At 42.6% G+C, this 19,557-nt stretch overlaps 1 protein-coding gene across 6 annotated transcripts in view; it reads right to left on the minus strand.

Moving 5' to 3' along the window:
• Nucleotides 1-19,557, minus strand: part of STARD13 (StAR related lipid transfer domain containing 13) — a 231,886-nt gene that overhangs the window by 152,067 nt on the left and 60,262 nt on the right. The window contains exon 1 of one of the 6 annotated variants that reach the window (XM_066234096.1): nucleotides 17,801-17,921. The exons of the other annotated variants lie outside the window; for them this stretch is intronic. The gene's annotated coding sequence lies outside the window, so the exon portion shown is untranslated. Of the gene's footprint in view, nucleotides 1-17,800; nucleotides 17,922-19,557 lie in introns of those variants that run through there. 6 annotated transcript variants of the gene reach the window in all.

Raw genomic sequence — 19,557 nt, forward strand, 5'->3', positions numbered from 1 at the left:
AAAACAAATATATAAACATAAGTTGACTAACTTCATCCAATTGCTTTCAAATTGTGTAAGTTACTGAACCACTACTAAAGGAATAGAGCTCAGCAAGAAAAAAAAGAATTTATTTTCAAAAAAATTTTTTAAACTTGGTTTCATGGAGTGTCAAGTTCTGAACGCACCGTGGGTCTGCTGCCAGCCCTGAGTGTAACCATTCTGACAAGCACAGCTGAAGAGAAGTGGGGCCTAAGAAACTATCCAGGTGGGTAATGTGCATTTCATCACCTGCGCCGCTGCTTGCTCAACCTCCTTGGGAAGGCTCCTTCTGGCCTGAGGCCTCAGAGGCCGCTCCTCCAGCCACACATTCAACAGGGATTTCACTTTGCCAACTTCCCAGATAACTGCTGGTCACGTGGCATTCTTCACCTCTTACATGGTTTACTCACATTCCTTCTAAACCCATGAGTACTAAAACAGTTAAAAAACTATCAAGTTCTCCATTCCAAGTCCAGATGCAATACATTTTCTCCCCTTTCTTAAAAAAGCACACACACAAAACTTCTGTTTCCATGGAAATCATAGGTCTTTCCTTACTAGAACTTTGAACTGCTTTTGAACTTTGAACTGTTACCACTTTTGCATTTATCAGGCTAGAATTGGTTCAAAATGATTGCAAAAACCTTCCCCAGTCAGGCTGAAATGTGACAAGCCCACTAGTAAACGTGATGGCAGGTACAAGTATGACGACATATAGTTTCAACAGGAGGATTTCAATAACGTATAATTTGTTTTTATATTAAAATTTTTTGTCTGAAAACATAGAGCAGTTTCTGTTTCTGAATGCTCACAATGTTTGCAGTGAAAATGAAGAGTAATTTGATTCTTGTACCAGTCCTAAAAATATTTTGAAGAAAAAAATGATAGTACTTAAGTAGAGAGACTGATTGTAAAAATGACAAAGTTTCTTATCAAGAAGATGGGAAGGACAGATGAAGCTGTAACCAAAACAGGAAAAGGTTTCAGGCAGAAAAGTGATATAGTCAGATATTATGTGTGTTGCTGCTCCTTAGGCAATCTGAAATATGGCGCTGAAAGGAAGTGTGAGGTCTGACTTGCAGGTGTAGATTTAAGAAGCTTCCCATTGCAATTGGTAGTAAAAGCCATCAATGGGAGCTAAATCTTGAGAACACAAGGCTGAAGGTTGGTGAGGAATAAGAGTTGGTAGCAAAGACCAATCAGTTGAGAGAAGCAGGGAAATAAGGTGCGGAAAAGTCAAGGCAAGAATTTCAGTAAGTAAGGCAGAGGTTAGTACATTCAAGAGCCTTTTTCTCATTCAGTCTCCCATGGACTGAATGCTAATGGCCATGCTAAATAAGCACTGAGGACAGAGTGGATGCGACTGAGACAGCCACCTCAGAGCTTTGGAGCTCAAAGAACACTGGAGACGGACAAAGCTAATGAGAGGAGAAGGGGACAGACTGATTTGGAAAAACGTGTGAGGCCCTGGCTGGTTGGCTCAGTGGTAGAGCATTGCCCTGGTGTGTGGATGTCCTAGGTTCAATTCCTGGTCAGGGCACACAGGAGAAGTGCCCATCTGCTTCTTCACCCTTCGCCCTCTTGTTTCTCTCTCTCTGTCACTCTCTCTCTCTCTTCCCCTCCTGCAGCCATGGCTCAATTGGAGCGAGTTGGCCCCAGGCACTGAGGATGGTTCCATGGCCTCTGCCTCAGGCGCTAGGAAGAGCTAGGTTGCTGAGCAACAGAGAAATGCCCCAGATGGGCAGAGCATCATCCCCTGGTGGGCTCGCCAGGTGGATCCTGGTGGGGGTGCATGCGGAATTCCATCTGCCTCCCCTCCTTTCAAATAAGAACAAAAAGAAAAACATGTTAATTTGTAAGCAATTTATAACAGTATAACCCATGAGCCCCAGAAATAATTTTATCCTAATATTTCATGGGTGGGGATTATTAAACTCCTAGTGAGAGTCATCAATTATTAACAAGAAGGAGGTTAGTAATTATCATCTAAAGACTTTGCCAGCCTTTTCAGTTCCATACAAGAGGGCAACAGAGACAAGGCGGTGAAGCCAAACTGCAGTTTTAACATCTCTGGGAATTTGCATTTAACAAAAAAAGATCATCACTGTAAATATATTTTCCAATTTGTAACAGCTGAGACTCATAAATGGAGATTGTATGGCACAGAACAGCTGACAGATTACCAGCATGTGTTGGCAAGAACCCTCTGGCTATTAAAAGATAATTAAAACTTACTATAATCTTCCAGCTGCTTCATTTAGTAATTTTGTTTTATATAAATGTGATAAGGCTCTGATTCATTTGAAATGGACAGCTCCTCTTCCTCAGCTTCTTGGATTGAGCTGTTGAGTGATAGTCTCTCATATCTGCAAATCTTCCAGCTACAAAATTTACTCAAAGCTTCTTCTTCCTGAGCATCAGTGGTTCCAGTTGCCTAGGAAAACTGGGTTTATCCTTTATCTGGTATAATTAAAGTAAGCAATAACTCACCCATATTATGTCACTGGAGTTAATAATGCTTTCATTACCATTTTCCTAAACTCTTAAAAAATAAAAACTGTGCTAGAGCAATGGTTCTGTGTGTTTATTTGAGGAAACACCAAAGAGAGCAAGTTTTAATTGGATTTCAATTAAATTAAAGATAATTTAATGATTGTGAAGACCAATAGCACAGGAACACATTATCAGAACGAATGCAATCTTCCACGCTTAGAGACCAGGAAGAAAGAAAAAGAGCATGGGGGGGGGCAGGGAAGGACAGCCTATTTGGTATGCATTGTTTATACCCTCTAGCTGGAAGGCATAGGGATGGATCATATAGCATTCTAGGCGGTTCCTAATGCAAAGTACGGACTGTTTCTGAGAGTCATTCCTGTTGTTCTCAAATAAAGATTTTCAATTCAATTTTATGTATAGTTTTTCCACACAAGGACCAAACAGAGACATACACACTTTTACAGTCGGGCTGATTTTGAGAGGGACTCCAGCAACTGGGAATTACATGTGCATGGTCTTTATGAAGCTTTGGTGAAGTAACGATCCAGGTCTCTACTTCCATAAAGAAAACAAGGTTTCTCCTTAATTTGCTGTTCCAAGAACAGACAAGGCTCTCTCTCATACACTGCAAGGATACAGCATACAAGGTCTTGCTCCGACAAACATCCTCCTTTTCTGGCGTTGCTTGTGCATTTACTTCAGAAGTCAGCTGAGATAAAGCATCAGCTGGAGCACTGAGGTCACCAGTTCAAAGCCCTGGGCTTGCCTGGTCAAGGCACATACAGGAAGCAACACCTATGAGTTGATGCTTCCCGCTTCTCCCCCCTCTTTCTCTCTCTTCTTTCTCTAAAAATCACTAAAAAAGAAATACACAGAAGTCAGTTGAAGCACCCCCTTATCTTGGAAGCCTTCCTGACGTATTTAGTGCAAACTTTGTGGCTCCCATTGTGTCCCACACTTACAGCCGCCACTGTACATGCGCCCTGTCTGGTAATTACCTCTTCTATGCCCCTCCCTCTCCAGCCCAACTACAGCAGAAGCCCCTGTAGGGCAGTGCCCTTGTTCTGTCTTGCCCAGTGCTTCGTAAATGCTGTATAAAAAAATGGGGGGAATGGACAAAAAAATCATCTTCTGAGGAACAAATTGGGTAAAATTTATATTATCCTCATTTTCATAGGGACTGACAATATCCTCTTCCTGAGACTTTGGTAGAAATTAAAAATTAAGAGAAACTACTGATAAGGAGGATATTCAGGCAAGAATATTCACAAAAAAAAGGAGCTCTGGCCCTGGCAGGTTGATTCAGCAGTAGAGAGTCGGCCTGGTGTGTGGAAGTCCCAGGTTCGATTCCCAGTCAGGGCACACAGGAGAAGTGACCATCTGCTTCTCCACCCTTTCCCTCATATCTATCTCTCTCTCTCTCTCTCTCTCTCTCTTTCTTCTTCTTCTTCTTCTTCTTCTTCTTCTTCTTCTTCTTCTTCTTCTTCTTCTTCTTCTTCTTCTTCTTCTTCTTCTTCTTCTTCTTCTTCTTCTTCTTCTTCTTCTTCTTCTTCTTCTTCTTCTTCTTCTTCTTCTTCTTCTTCTTCTTCTTCTTCTTCTTCTTCTTCTTCTTCTTCTTCTTCTTCTTCTTCTTCTTCTTCTTCTTCTTCTTCTTCTTCTTCTTCTTCTTCTTCTTCTTCTTCTTCTTCTTCTTCTTCTTCTTCTTCTTCTTCTTCTTCTTCTTCTTCTTCTCCTGCAGCCATGGCTCTGGTTTGAGCAAAGTTGGCTCTAGGTACTGAAGATGGCTCTATGGCCTTGCTTCAGGTGCTAAAATAGCTCAGTTGCCAAGTAATAGAGCAGTGACCCAGACAGGTAGAGTATCAGCTGTTGGGGGCTTACTAGGTAGATCCTGATTGGGGCGCATGCAGGAGTCTGTCTCTGCCTCCCCTCCTCTCAGATAATAATAATAATAATAATAATAATAATAATAATAAATAAGCTCTGGCCAGGTAGCTCAGTTGGTCAGAGTATTGTCCCCACACACCAAGGTTGCAGAGGTTCAATCCTTGGTCAGGACACATACAAGATCAACAAATAAATGCATAAATAAGTGGAACAACACATTGATGTTTTTTTTTCTCTCTCTCCTTTCCTCTCTTTCTCTCTCAAATCAATAATTTAAATATCACAGAAAAAGAAAGGACCTCTTCAAAACAGGTCTCTCATCAACGTCTCCACTACTAAGCATCACACTTGCTTTGGTGTCTGTCCCCATGACCTAATGTCATCTCGAACTTGGTGGAGGATACTTCCGTTGTCCTTATACTACTGTCCTTGATCACATCTATATAGTTGTCAGCCAAATGGAACATTGAAAGTGGTATGGACACATTTTCATTACGCTTCAGGAGTCAAGGGCAAAGGCCTCTCTGTGTATGGTGGAGTCAGGCCCAAGAAATCACTACAAGGTGACACCACTTTTGTTTGAGTTTACCATTACTGATATTCCAACAGAAAGCGAACTTAAGGGGATAATTCATCTCTCCCTCTGCAGGACTTTCCTAAGCTTCTGAACCCCTCTCTCATCATCATCAGTCCTTTAACCAAGGACAGGTGCCACCCCAACTTCATCAAGACTGGTTTTACTCTGCTGAAGAACCTTCAATGGCTCTTAGCCTTAGAAACAAAGTCAATGATTTTCAATCTTTGGTATTAAGTAATATAGCTGTCCTGTAGACCTGTAATAGTTTCCTGGTTTCCTTCCTATCTTTTAAACAACAGTTTTCCATGGTAGTGTCACCAAAACACCAATGTGAGGTTTTGGCAAGTGATGTGTTACTAACAATACCACCACCACCCCATTTGCCAAGCACTTACATGAGGCCATTTCTGAACATCTACAATTCTTATAGCAATCTTTTGAGGTAGGGTTTATTACCCCCAATTTCTATCAAGACAACCTGCCTGAGGTCAAACAGCTAGTCCTGGTGGAGCTTGAATTTTATTCCAAGTCTTTCTAACTCCCCAGCCAGTGGTCTCCAAGATTAAATTACACACTGCTTTGCTTCCCACATAGCCAAACATACACCTGACTTTAAATATAAACTTGCCTACATTCAAGACCATCCCTTAGAATAGATTTCACACTTGTTTGCAATGAAAGAGAAAGGGAGGGTTTCCCACTAACGTGCTGCAGACTACGCTCCTCGTAGCCACTCCCAGTAGGTGACCCAGGCCAGAGCTGGCTGCTCCAGAGGTGGGGACAGCTTCACTCCAGTTTCACATTTTATGGGGAGGTTATCAAATCTCAGGCCCGGAGCAGTGTAAACATCCGTTTTTGTCTATTACTACTGAACAAAGGTTAAAAGCTTTCTTCAAAGCATGGCAGACACCTTCTTGAGGCCAAGCATGGATGCTGTCCGAGACCCAGGGTTACAGCCCCAGAAATGCTGATGCCCAGTGGAAACATTCAGATGCTCCCATTCATATATTGTAGACATAAGTTAATGCCGTGATGCCTTGACACGAGGACATTTTTCTATACACATTTGATAATCTAAATTTACTGGATCAATACATTTATTAAAGATTTCACAGGTATAGTTTTGAGGTTCTCTATTGCAGTGGTTTTTGATCTTTTTACACTTGTGGACCAATGAAAATAGAAGAATTATTTCGGGATCACTAAGGCAGAAATCACTCTGAGCATAAGCAAATTTGACTAAGATCATTGAGTCCATTATCTTCACACATCATAACTCTTTTGCGGACTGGCACCAAATTTCTGGCAGACTGGTCCAGAGACCAGTGCTTCAAAGACACTGCTCTAGAGTATAATACCTTGGAAAACAAGATTTGCCCCCTTAAAATACAGGTACTTCCTGAATAAACAGAGAATTAAGAAATTCCAATAAGTGTAATAACCTAAGCAGAGAGAAGACTCCCTTCTCTGCACCCCTAAGTTGAATTCTTCATATTCTGATTGAATACATGCCGGATGTGATTATTTAAATGCAGTCTGTCTGCCCAACAAGTCCCTGTAGGGCAGTAAGTATGATGCCTTTTTCGCTCCATTTACAGCCTCCAAAGAAGATGCTGGCACACAGTATGCACTCAAGAGACATTTGTAAAAGAAATGAACAAAGGGATGAATTCATCTGAATCTAAGTATTCTTTCATCTAGATCAGTGGTTCTCAACCACGGGGAATGTTGCTCCCCCAGGGATGCTTGGTAATGTCTGAAGACACTTTTGGTTATCACCTTGGGGAGGGGAGGACATTTCTGGGACCTAGAGAGTAGAAATCACAGATGCTATTTAACATCCGACAATGCACAGAAGAACCCCCACCAAAAAAAAATTATCTGGCTTCAAAATGTCAATAGTGCTGAGGCTGTGAAACCCCGATTTAGACACAAATATGCACAAAAATTCCACCAGCAGATGAGAGATCTCAGAAATAAGCCAGATCTCACATTCAGAAGAATGCTATGGCACCAGCCATATCATTGACAGAAAATATCTCACGAGAAACATAAACCATATTTGAGATCACAGGTGATAACTGTCATCTCATAGCTCATTTTTGTTTTCCCAGCATGAGCCGCAACTAGATGATGTCTTTGGACTTCCAGAAGTCAGCATTTGTATGCTGACCCATAGCCCAGAATAACCCAGAGAACAAGACTGTCGCTCAATAACAACGATACGATTTTTTTATTGTGGGTCACAACTCATAATATGCACTTCAGCTAAAAGGGAAGGATACAAAACATTCAAGATGACTGGCAGGAGATAACTAAAAATGCTCCAGTACAAAAGCAGGTTAAACTGTCACAGGAAGTTTCTTTTCTTGAAAATGGAATGGCTCATGAATGCTTCATTCTTTCTGGAACAGTTAAAACACTGTCTGTGTGGCCTGCCCGAGCTCAGAAGGCAGGACAGGCCTCCTCTCTCTGCTGCTGCTCGCCCTGAAAAGGATTTCCCTGGTGAACCTGGGCCAAAGGCAGTGAGAAGACAGGAGCGGATGGCGCTTCACCTGAGTAAATGACCGGGACTGTATTTATCCTCCCAATTGGAAATCAGGAGAGACTGCCTCAAACTGGGAAGCAAAAGAGACTGAGCAGAGGTGGCCAAGGGTTTCACTGGGGGATCACATTAGCCTGACATTTTCACAATCATCAGTTACCCGAAGGCTCATTTGTCCAAAGCAGAAAGAAGCCGGCTCTTACACTGACAGGCAATGTGGAGTGATGAATGGGTGGATCAGAAAGGATGCCTCCAGCCAGACATTCTGCAGTAGGTGGCATCTGTCAGGTGTGGATAAGCAGCGGGGCCCCGCCTGCCTGGGGCCGCCTGTACCAGACGCTCCTCTGTGTTCTCTTTGGTCACCAGTTACCGACAAGCACGGGCTGGCAGGAGGGGAGAGCCCAGCGCAGCTGCACTGTTCGGCATGCCTGTGGGATGAGATGGGGGCTCCAAGGGGGTAATGAGTGTTTCTTTCCTGACAATCATCTGCACATGATTCAAACTTTCTAGGGTTTAGATTAATTTCCTGTTCAGCACGTCTGCAAGATGAGAAAACAATTATCTCCAAAATTACAAGTAATTAGCTGTTTGCTTGCCATTGTAAGATAAGATCTTAATGCTTTCTGACAGCGCACGCGCGCAAACACACACACACACACACACACACACACTGTGCACCTTTTTCAAGTGTTATAATTTATAAATCTCAATCTGGAAGGTCAGAGCCCAATTTCCAGCCACACCTTAACCCACAGTCTCAACTATGCTGGTGTGAGCAAGGCACCTGTCCCCTGTAGGGCAGAGAAAATGTGCAAGGCTGGCTGTCATGAAGACCCATGCTCATTACGATGGGTGTGATACACTTTACACTGCCCAGGACATGAGAAAAGTGACAAAAAAAACCCTTTTCTCAACAAGTCTCTCTGGGCAGGTGGCAGGGCTAGCTGAAGGCCTGACAGGAAATGAGAATATGAGAGTCAGGATCTCAAAACAGGTGTCTAAATTCTGGTGTCATCACTTACTAGTTGTAAAATCCTAAGCAAGTTGTCTTGCTCCTCTGAGCCCTTGTGTCCTCACTTTAATGAGGATTATAAAAACTCCTTGTCAAGTAGGGTTGCCAACAGTGGCAGGATGGACATTTTGGGCCAGAACATATTTGGGGAGAGGGTGGGCTGCCCGTCCATTGTAGAATGTTTAAGAGCATCCCTGGCCTCTATCTATGCGGAGCTGGTAGCACCCACCCTCAATTCTGATCATCAAAAATACCTCCAGATACGCCAATAGTCCCCTGGAGGGTAAAACTGCCACTGCTTGAGAACCACTGCTGTAAAGGAACCCCATCTTCTTTAAGTTCTTAATAAAATAGCACCCAGAAACTTTAATCCTAACTGTAAGGTTTCAGGGTAATAATTTAAAAAATAAATTAAAAAAAAAGATGGATGTGAGTTCTCATATCTGCAGAACAGGGTTTGGGGCAAAATTAAGAACTATGTGGCCTTCCTTGGAGACTCTTCTATAGTCCTAAATCTTGGAGGTGTTTGATTTTGTTTTAAATTTGGGTAGGGGATTTTGTTCGTCTTGGGCAAGGAGTAGTAGTGGGAGCACAGAATTATGGGGCTTAAACAAGATAATATATGTGCAAAATGGTGCTTGTGATGTTGATACAATCATAGCTGAAGAATTAGTGCAATGCAGTGTTACCTCAGAATGTCAGCAAGGCAGTCTGTTTGCACCCAGGCAGAACCACGCAGTGCACCTGCTATAACCGATTCCAGCTACAGTCAAACGAACCAGTCGAGGGCCAGCCACATGGCAGCAAGAACCAGCAGAAGCCCTGAATTATCAAATATGTCAGACATATTTTGTTGCTGTTACGAAATAGGTCTGTAAAGTGTTGGAACCTCTTTCCATCAGGTGGTGGGTCAGTGTCCCCTTCCCTTGAACCTGGGCAGATCATTATGACTATGTTGACCAAAAAAAAAAAAATGACTGTGCAACTTTCAAGGCTAGTCATAAAAAGGCATGTACTTATGACTTGCCTACCCCCAGATGGCAGTCTCCATGCTGTGAGGAAGCCTAAGTAGCCACATGGAGAGGACATGGGTACAGACATTCCAGATGACAGCCACTGCTGATTTCACCTACCAGTCAAAATCAACTGCCAGTGCTGGGAGTGAATGACGTTTGGATGACTCTAGGGCCGACATTGAGACACCCCAGCCTTGAAGATTTTCCAGGTAAAGTTGCAGCCATCATGGAGCAGAGACAAGACATCTCTGCGTCTTTTCCAAAGTCCTGATCTACAAGACCCAGGAACATAATAATGGTAGTTTAACGCCCCTAAGTCTGGGGTGATCTGTTACACAAGCAACAGCAACCAAATGCTTCTCCATGAAGTTTCAATGTTTCTGCTCAAAGAATGTGTTGTTCACAGGAAACTTGGGTCTGGTAAGATTAACTCAGCTGGAGGCTACATCACAAACAGTAAATAGGTCAGCTATTGGGCATGGTGAGAAACTCAAGGTCCCACTTTTTACCAATGCTATCTAGAAGCTTTTCTTAATACACAGAAGATGCAGAGAGCAGCCTAATCAGGAGGAAAGGGAAAATTACATTTACATATAAATATCAGGCAAAAACATTAAATGTGAGTTTCAAAAACACACTGCCTTGAGCAACCATGAACCCGAGGAGCCAGTTATTAGGTCAAGAGCAGCCTACCTTACAGAATGACCTGGCATTGACACAGAGGTTAGAGGGTGACCTCTAGTTTTTGCTTGTTGGGAGAGACCATGGGAATAAGTGTAACCACGCAAGAAGAGAGCCTCTGTCTGACTCATCAAGATCTTTGTCTATCTTGATCTGTAGAGATAGCCATCTTGATAGAGAAAGATAAAAGGGGATCAGAGTTGAGGGAAAATGGTGGAAAAGTCACTTTCTAAACAGTAATCAAGAAACCAGAGTGTATTGAGAAATTAGCAGAATGAGTGCAGGTGTGACAAAGAGCACAGTGGGTAATTCACTGCATTATGCACTTTATCTAAGCAAGGCAATTCTCCAACAGGGCTTCTTCCCCCTGGGGGCCAGTCCCCAGAGGCTCCTTGGTCATCTCATCTCACTGGGATTTAACCTACAGCTAGATCCCAAGCATGAACCACAATTCAAGCAGAGGCATAAAGCTTTGTATTGATAGATCTTATAAAATACTATATAAGTATTATTCATTTAATGCCAGTGGGACACCTGCCTGAGGCAAATATGTGTAATTTCATACTTCATGAAATATTTAAACATCTTTAAATTACTTCTGGAAGAATTCACATATGAAATTCTCTTTCCTGATGAAATAATGACTGATCGATTAATAATTTGGAATAAACAAAAAGCACAGATGTCCTAGCTGGACATTTGTTTGTTTGGTTTCTCTACAAATTAATATTGTGGTTTTAAACTATTGAAGTCAACTGGCCCAGTTAAACTAGCATTCTGGTTTATCCACATTTCTAAAATCAGGCACTAAATTATATGTGTATTTGGGCATATCATACTCTTAGAAAAGCCTTTTTTTTAAATATGAAAGCATTCTAGCTAATGGGTAATGCCTAACACTTGAAAATTCAAATCCCTACCACACAAATTAATTTAAGATTAGTATTTAATTTTATTTATTCCTTATCAATAAAACTGATAAGGGAGGATACCTAAAGCAGAAGGCACATGTGTATAGTTACATCAGGTAATTTAATTACAATCCAGTGAAACCCTGTTGTAAGGTGATCTAGACTTGACTGAGAATTACTGATAACATAAATTACTGAATAGGTGTTTCCGAGCAGAATAAAAATCTACAATAAGAGGTACAGTAAAATATTCACATTAGTGAATTCTTCTCATAGTAGTAGGGAAAAAGCATAAACAGGGAAATCAGTAATTGAAAACATTAAAATTCTATAAAGCACATAAGTATTTTGCCATTCTGAAAAGTTATAGAGCTAAATCCTGTATTTATCATTTCTTTATTGCCATAGTAAAAATATTTATCTGTCATGATATTTTTGAGGAGTAGCACTGTAACAACAGTAACAACAAATATAAGGGGAGGCTTTGATTTGTGGAAGAACAGAGTCAGATAGCTATGGGATCAATTCCTAGCTCTAGCAGTTATTTGAGTTTAACTTGAACAAGTTACTTTAACATCATTGTACCTCAACTTATTTACCTTTAAAATAGCAATATCAATGGCACCAACTATTGTGAGGGTTAAGTGAGATAATTATTAATCATGTTCTGATAGAGCCTAAAAAAATATCTGCTCAATGACTACTACTGTCTCTCTGCATGCAATCTGACCACTTCAACCCCAAGTTCATCCGGCCATCTTTCCACACTGCTGTTTTCTCTACTTACAGACTCTCTGTGGCTCCCCATTACCCAGCCTCACTGAAGTCTGGCCACAACTCAACCTTGTTGTCTACACTTCCTATAACACCCACATTTCGCCAGATTTAAACTACATTCTGAGCTATTCAAATCATGCTTTTCAACACATTCTGTTGTTGTGCTTAAAATAACTCTGTCTGATTACTGCACAGTGGAAACACAACCGCTTTTCCGAGCTCGGGCCCAGCAGTCTTTTCTCCTTCCCTACTGTACTGCAGACAATGCCCTCTTCTACTGAACGTCTCTGTTTTCATAGCCTGTCAGTCACTGGACCATCCATGTCCTTGAATGGTTGGTATTTGTGACGACGTTCACACCTTACCTCACTTGATTTCAATCTCTTTGAGGGCAGTGACCCTATTCTACATTTTGTATCACACACCATACCAGCAAAGATGACTTTGAACAATATGTGTTGAAATATTGACTAGGCTAGGAAAAGTGATATTCATTTCTAAAACGTAGCCTCCCTTATATATGTGTTACTGAAGCTGAGCTCACGCAGAATTCGCCAGCATCTTGGCGCTCAGGGAAAGCACAGTGCGTGGGCAGCAGGGTGTGCACAGAGGGAAGCTCTCTGCAGACGACGGTCCCCAAGCTGACTAGGACAAGAGGAGAGAGCAGAACCTCACTTTTCACCAGAGGAAGCGAGTCCCATGTTCTTGGGAAACTGGAGCCCAGCGATTCACATTCTGAAGAAGGCACATGGCAAGCTGATGGGGCAAAAGCTATAGAGTCCTAACCTCAGATTCCCCAGAAGTAAGGATCACCAGCCAGTAATACACAATGTTCCCGCCGAGGACCGACAGCTGGAGCCACAGAACACCATAGCAACAACAAAGGACCAGCTCGCGCTACAGCTAGACTCCTCCCATGCGACCCCTCTCCCTGAGCGACGCCTGTGCCCACACCTATCGCACCCAGGGCACCTGTTCTAAGTCCTTCCGTTGAATTAAGCTGTTTTAAAATGGAATTTATTGGGCAACACTGTTTAGAATTTCATTTTAACACGTTGTTATATCCCAAGGACTTATGAGCCCCTAGCGCAGGGCAGGTTTTCAAGCAGTGATTTAGTGAATGAATATGTTCTTTTGTGCAGGACAGGAAGCAACGGCTGCACTTCACCCTCTGTAAGGCAGTGGAGTGGGTTCCAGCAAAGTCAAGGTTCAGTGTTTTCCATCTAGTAAAACCTAGTAAAAAACAGGTGACTTATAAAGGCTGTTTTTCAAATGAAGTCAAGAAGATTCTAGGCTTTGCAGATACCTCATCCAGCTACTTGTGCTGTCTCTTGCTCGGTGCTTTAGAGCCGGCTGCAGACTTGAGGGAAGGGTGCAGGTGGCGTGATAGGCTTCCTCCGCACCTATATCACCACATCTAATGAGAGTAGTTAGTAGAATGTATTATTCACTCCCAACTGACTCCCCTGCCAAGGCAAATGTTTTAATGATGCTTCATCTGGGGAAGTTGGACTTGAAAGATTAAGAGTTAGATATGTTCCCATCAAATTCATGCCAGAGTTGTTAAAGCATATACTCTGGATTTATGGGCGATGGTCTCATTAGTTAAGGACTAAAAATATTTTCTATTATACTCAGAGTGTGACAGCTGTCTGCTTTCAGAAGTAAATTCCATTTGATTAGGAAAATCCTTGTTTAAAATTGCATAATTTCTAAGCAGCCCTTGTCATACTTTTTCTCCTCTGAGGAAACTTCAGATATTCTCATTTCAGATGCACTGTAACTATGGCCTTTCATTCCTTCCACTTTATGAAGTTATCCAGACTTGGCTATTTGTTTTATCTTCCCACAAGTACTGAGTCCACAATGTGATGGGCCATGATGCTGATCTGTAGTGTTCTTTCTTCTAGATTAGCTTATACTGAGCCCTGAGTGAATCCTCGGTTCTGTGCTAAGTGCTTTGCACATGTGACAACACTTCACTCCACAACATTATTACTTTTATTTCCAACTTTAGATGAGACAACAGGCTTGCAGAGGTCAAAGAACTTGCTCAAGTTCACTCAACTAATCAGTGCTAGAACTAGGATTTGAACCCAGATCCAGATAACAGCAAAGCCCATGCTTTTAAGCAATGGGCATTGCATGTATAAGCCACAAGTTTCAGAAAATGCACAGCCTCCCAGAGCCAAAGAAAAAACTCTGAAAGATTCTTTCTCTGATAAATCAAGGGACTGAAATGAAGGCTTCATAACTCCCATGTCAAAGTATTGACATTAATCACAAAACACGGTAATTTATTTAAACGGCTAATCACTGAGCAGAGCCAGCTATAAACAAGAAATGCATACTGCCAAGCCAAAGGTTACAGGGAACTCAGAGAATCCAGTACCTGTGGGGGCCACAGAGAACTTAGTCTCACCCTCACATGCAAGAAAGAAGTCAATAAAGTCTTAAGGTTCCATTTTTGTTGGAGTGAGAGGTTTCAGCAAGGCATTCCACATGTTTGAATAGTTCTCCACTGAGCAAGTGCCTCTCCTCTTGACTCACGTTCCACTCTCAAATGCCACTTCATGCAAGATACCAGGCTTTCCAAATAATAACCAAATATACAGAATGCTTAGCAGTGTTCAAAGATTTCCCACAAGTCCCGGCTTAGTAACTGTCCCTTTTCCTAGAATTCACCACCATCAGCACACTCAGACATTTAAAACAAAATATAAACCTGGTATCAAAACTATCCAAAAAAACGTTAAACATTTCAAAGGGATAGTTTGTAAAGTATGTGTTCCTTCACCTTACTTTCCAGACCAAACTGTGCCAGACATCAATGCAGAAAAGGAACGGGCACATTTCCCTTCATCAGATAACCAGGGCAATGTGACATTGGCCCCTGCTGTCCTCTCCAGTCCATACACTCTGCCATGACCACAGTGAGTTCTTGCAAGCTCCCAGCAAGACAGCCACACCAGGCTATCCAGTCTGAAGGAGTAACCACCCACACTCCCTGTTAGCCTTAAGCAGAAAGCCCACTTTATAATGGAAATTAGTAACTCTAAAAGCTATGACGTACGACACCCTTGAATCTGTAACAGTGTCTTTCACTTCAAAAGGATTAATTCTGCTCATGATTATGAGAAACTATTCATGAAGGGTGAAACAATATTTATTAACTGAGTAGAAATACAAAGTCAAATTCCTGACACCTCGGAATGGAAGAAAAATGGGAGGGAAACCAAGAGTTTGAAATGGCCCTAACTAAAAATAGAGGTTCAGCCCTGGCCGGTTGGCTCAGTGGTAGAGCATCGGCCTGGCGTGTAGAAGTCCCGGGTTCGATTCCCGGCCAGAGCACACAGGAGAAGCGCCCATCTGCTTCTCCACCCCTCCCCCTCTCCTTCCTCTCTGTCTCTCTCTTCCCCTCCCGCAGCCAAGGCTCCATTGGAGCAAAGATGGCCCGGGCGCTGGGGATGGCTCCTTGGCCTCTGCCCCAGGCGCTAGAGTGGCTCTGGTCGCGGCAGAGTGACGCCCCCGGAGGGGCAGAGCATCGCCTCCTGGTGGGCAGAGCATCTCCCCTGGTGGGCGCGCAGGGTGGATCCCGGTCGGTAGGGCGCATGCGGGAGTCTGTCTGTTTCTCCCCGTTTCCAGCTTCAGAAAAATACAAAAAAAAAAAAAAAAAGAAATAAAAATAGAGGTTCACTCACAGCACATCAAATATACAAAAATAAAATAAAAAATAGAGCTGAAAATTAGTAGACTTTGTCCATTTGTAAACCAATTAAAAACAAAAGAGCGGTTCATTATTCCCATATCCTCGAGGAGTGATATAAATTATTATCCAAGGAAGATAAGCAAATAGGGTGATGTTTCCTGTCCAGCTGAGGACTGAAGTGCCAGGTAGGGCTGTGTACAGCTCCTGCGGCCGGGCCAGCCCAGATGCCCCCAGCATGGACACTGGCATTACCTAGCCATGCCAGAATTCAGCCTCCCATTTCATACCAATTTTACTTTTATTTTATAATAGTAAAAGCTGATATTATTCACATTTGATAACAGGGACCTCAAACCCAGACCTCCTGACTTGTAGTTCTGGAAACACCATTATTCTATTTAAGACTTATGTGTTTCTTTGTTTTCAAGGTTCAGTTTCTCCATGGAGTTTTACAGCTACATGTAATTCGTGTGTCAGATAACTTATCCACAGGGCAGGCAGCACTCTACCCTCTGGGTTGTCTCTTTGGAAACCCAAGTATTTATAAAAATCTCAAATTGCATGCAAGCAGACACCAAAAAAATTAACCTTTCCCCCTTAAAACTGCCTTCAGTGAGCACTCACACAAGCACAGTCAGTTCATCAGTCCCTTTATGTAAATAGCAGTCATGCAGCAAGGGAGGAGGTCTGTTTATTATTTTTGATCCTGTTTGGCTTCTGGCAGGATTTCACAAACAGCAGAAGTTGGCAGAACATCGGTATTTTCTCCTGACTGGCTACTGTTGTCTAGCTACAAGTGCGAGTACAAATGGGCCTCTTCTGGTCTGCAGGCCGCAGCCATGACTGAAGCGAACATTGCAAAATCAGGAAGGAAAACAACAACTACTCATCTAGGACTTCTCTCTGGAAATGGAGACCCTGGTTTAATACATGCTTGCCTTCTGCTCTCTCAAGATTCAGAGTCCAGAGAACAACACAGGTGTGAGCTACTGTCCATCTCACTTCTTGTCCCACTCCTGTCTGCAAGGACTACTGTGACAGCCCTGTGAGCCACTGAGCTCCACGGGCCCAAAGAGCGCCAGGACAATTTGGCAGAGGGCAAGCATCCACCCCCAGCACTTTCTGGGAAGAAAGGCAGCATGAGAAGAAGGGAAAAGAGTTTGGGGGTGAGGAAGCCTCCCCTTTCCACAGTTACGCCTGTTCTGCTAGATTCCTTGCTGAGGGCCACAGCGCTGCTGCCTTGCCATTGACTTTGGACAGAGAGTCTTTGATAAACAGCAGCTGGTCCTCAAGAGGGCAGAGGGAGGGTGATGAGTATATGGGATGTCACATGGATGTGCTGCTTGCTTTAGACACAAAACAAGTTCTCCAACAACCTGAGGGGCTGGTGGGGAAGGGAGAAACAACCATGTTTCAAACGATGCAACAAACAGCCTGCCTTGGTTCCAGGTTGAGCTGCCTACCTGTATTATCAGGGAGATGGGGTTGCAAAGTGCCAAACAACAGGGGCTCCAGAATCCCACAGCCCTGAATCCAAAGCCCAGTCCTGCCATCGACGTGCTGTGATACTTGGGGAAAGTTATTCAACTCCTCAAGCCTTTGTTTAGTCATCTGCAAAATGGGCATCATCAGTGTTGGGCTTTACTGTGTTTATTTTCTAGATGAGTAAACTTAACTCTCAGGACTCTGAAAGTTAAATAAAACAGCAATATATATATTGCTGAAAACACTCCCTGGTACATAATAGGAAGCCTTCAAAAAGTGTTTACACTTTGTAAATTTTTTAAATGTCTCAAAAGCAAAAATTTATGGTACAGAATTTATAAAAAGGTCAAATTGCCCATCCCCAACCCCAAATATTTTATCTACGTGCATATGAATGTGAATAAACTGTTGGCAACCTGCCTCCAGGACAAACCCAGCTTTCACTTTTCTTTTCACTTGGGTGAGCCGTGGAAAGGTGGAAAGGTTCTCCCTGAGCCCAGAGGCATGGCTCCCCCGCACCTCTGGGCACAGCTGCACAGACTCAAGCAGCCGGAAGAAGGCATGACTGATAGTTAATGAGCTGAGGAGCGTGTCTCAATGCCACGTCATTCCTGCGTTACGGAACAAAGCAATAAACTCACAGAACAGGAGCTTGCAGAGTTCAGAGCCAGCCCTGCCAGACTCACCAGAGATGGGCGGGGACCAGAGTGGCAGGAGCAGCCTCAGATGAAACACACAGAAACCTGACAGTTCTGTCAGAAATTCTGTTCTAAAACGAGGTGAGGAAGCAATTTTACTCTGAATGGCAAGAGAAAGCAAAAATATTGGACTCTGAAACCATCGCTGTTCTACTGATTAGTTAATGTTTTACAACTACATGGCTCACTGCTAAGTTTCCTTTTACTATCAACTGAGTGTAAACGTATCTGTTAGGGCCGCTCAGGTCAGTATACTTTTCCATAGAACAGAACCAAGGAAAATGTTTACAAAAAAATGACTCGGGAAAATGAGATAAGAAACATTTCAAAAGTAGGACCATTTGCATATGTATTTGTCAGGTCTTAGAAGGACAGATTGTAAGATTGTAGGGGGGTGAGGTTTCCTAAGGTGGCAACCTGACGCATGTATTCAAGACCATGCGCGAGGAATTGCTCCACAAATTATCATGCACACTATACCAGTGGAAGGCTTGCTATTGAAAATAGCTTTTCAGGGTCCGCGGAAGGCCATTCACAGACATCAAATATTTTGTCCTATGAAACAAGGTTTGTACAAAGTTGAAGATTCACATTTCAGTGATGATGTACAAAGACTGTACTGACTGGTGTTTCTGTTCTTTGTGAGGAACCTCCTACATGGACAGACACCTAAGATCATACACATTCCATGGGCAACGCAGCAAAAGAATCCATGTGGATTGAATCTATTCAAATCGAAGAACAATTTTCAACAAATGTTAATGATCGTGTGGATATGCACTCTTTCCTAGTTGAGGAATTAACTAACAATTGTGAAGATTATCTCTCAATTAAAAGGAATAAAATCCTTAGAGGAAACAGGCAATGCAACTTTTTTAAATAATAATTTTGAGAAACAGAGTGATTAGTTTTCAAATTGCCAAATGAGCGTTAAAAAGTTGACATTCTGCAACATTTCTTTTGTGTTAACTCCTCTAGACAAAGTCCACTGTACTAATGGAAAATGACTAAAAAATTAACAGAAACCACAAAGTCAACCTACCAGTTTATAAAATAATAACAATTTGAGAGGGAAATTCAGGTATTATAGAGATAAACTGATACACAGATATAGAACCGTCCATCACTGGCTGGTGAGGCTCGTCTCAGGCCTTGCTCCCCGCCACCCCTCACTCACACACAGAACCTCCTGGCCTTTCACAGCAGTTTAATGAGGGCATAGACCTTGTTCTTCCAGCACCGCCACCTCCCTCAGCTTTGGAGTTCACCATCAAGTGATTCCATGGGCTAGGAACACTTACTGCCTCTTTTATTGCTACAGGGTGGGGACCTATACCCACCTTCTCAGGTCAGCTCAGGGCAACCAAAAAGTAACAGCTGTACATAGAAAACTAAAAACAAATAAATAACAAAAAATACCTCTTGTTTCAAATTTTATTTACTTTTTGAGGATCCAGAAAAATGTGCTAGCGTGCATGCCAGTCCTAGTAAAGGTGGTAGAGTGCACAATTTACTCTTCATCTGATCATACAGTACAGTGCCCCCCTTTGTATGTGGGAGATACCTTCTAAGACCCCCAGTGAGTCTCTGAAACATGGTAGAGCACCAAACCCTATGTGTGCAGCTGTCCCTGGGTATCTGGGATTGGTTCCGGGACCCCTTGCAGATACCAAAATCTGGGTATGCCTATGTCCCTATACAAAATAGCACAGTATTTGCATATAACCTAAGCACCTCCTTCTATA

Source organism: Saccopteryx bilineata, chromosome 6, assembly GCF_036850765.1.
Source record: "Saccopteryx bilineata isolate mSacBil1 chromosome 6, mSacBil1_pri_phased_curated, whole genome shotgun sequence".
In the NCBI taxonomy this organism is placed as follows: domain Eukaryota; kingdom Metazoa; phylum Chordata; class Mammalia; order Chiroptera; family Emballonuridae; genus Saccopteryx; species Saccopteryx bilineata.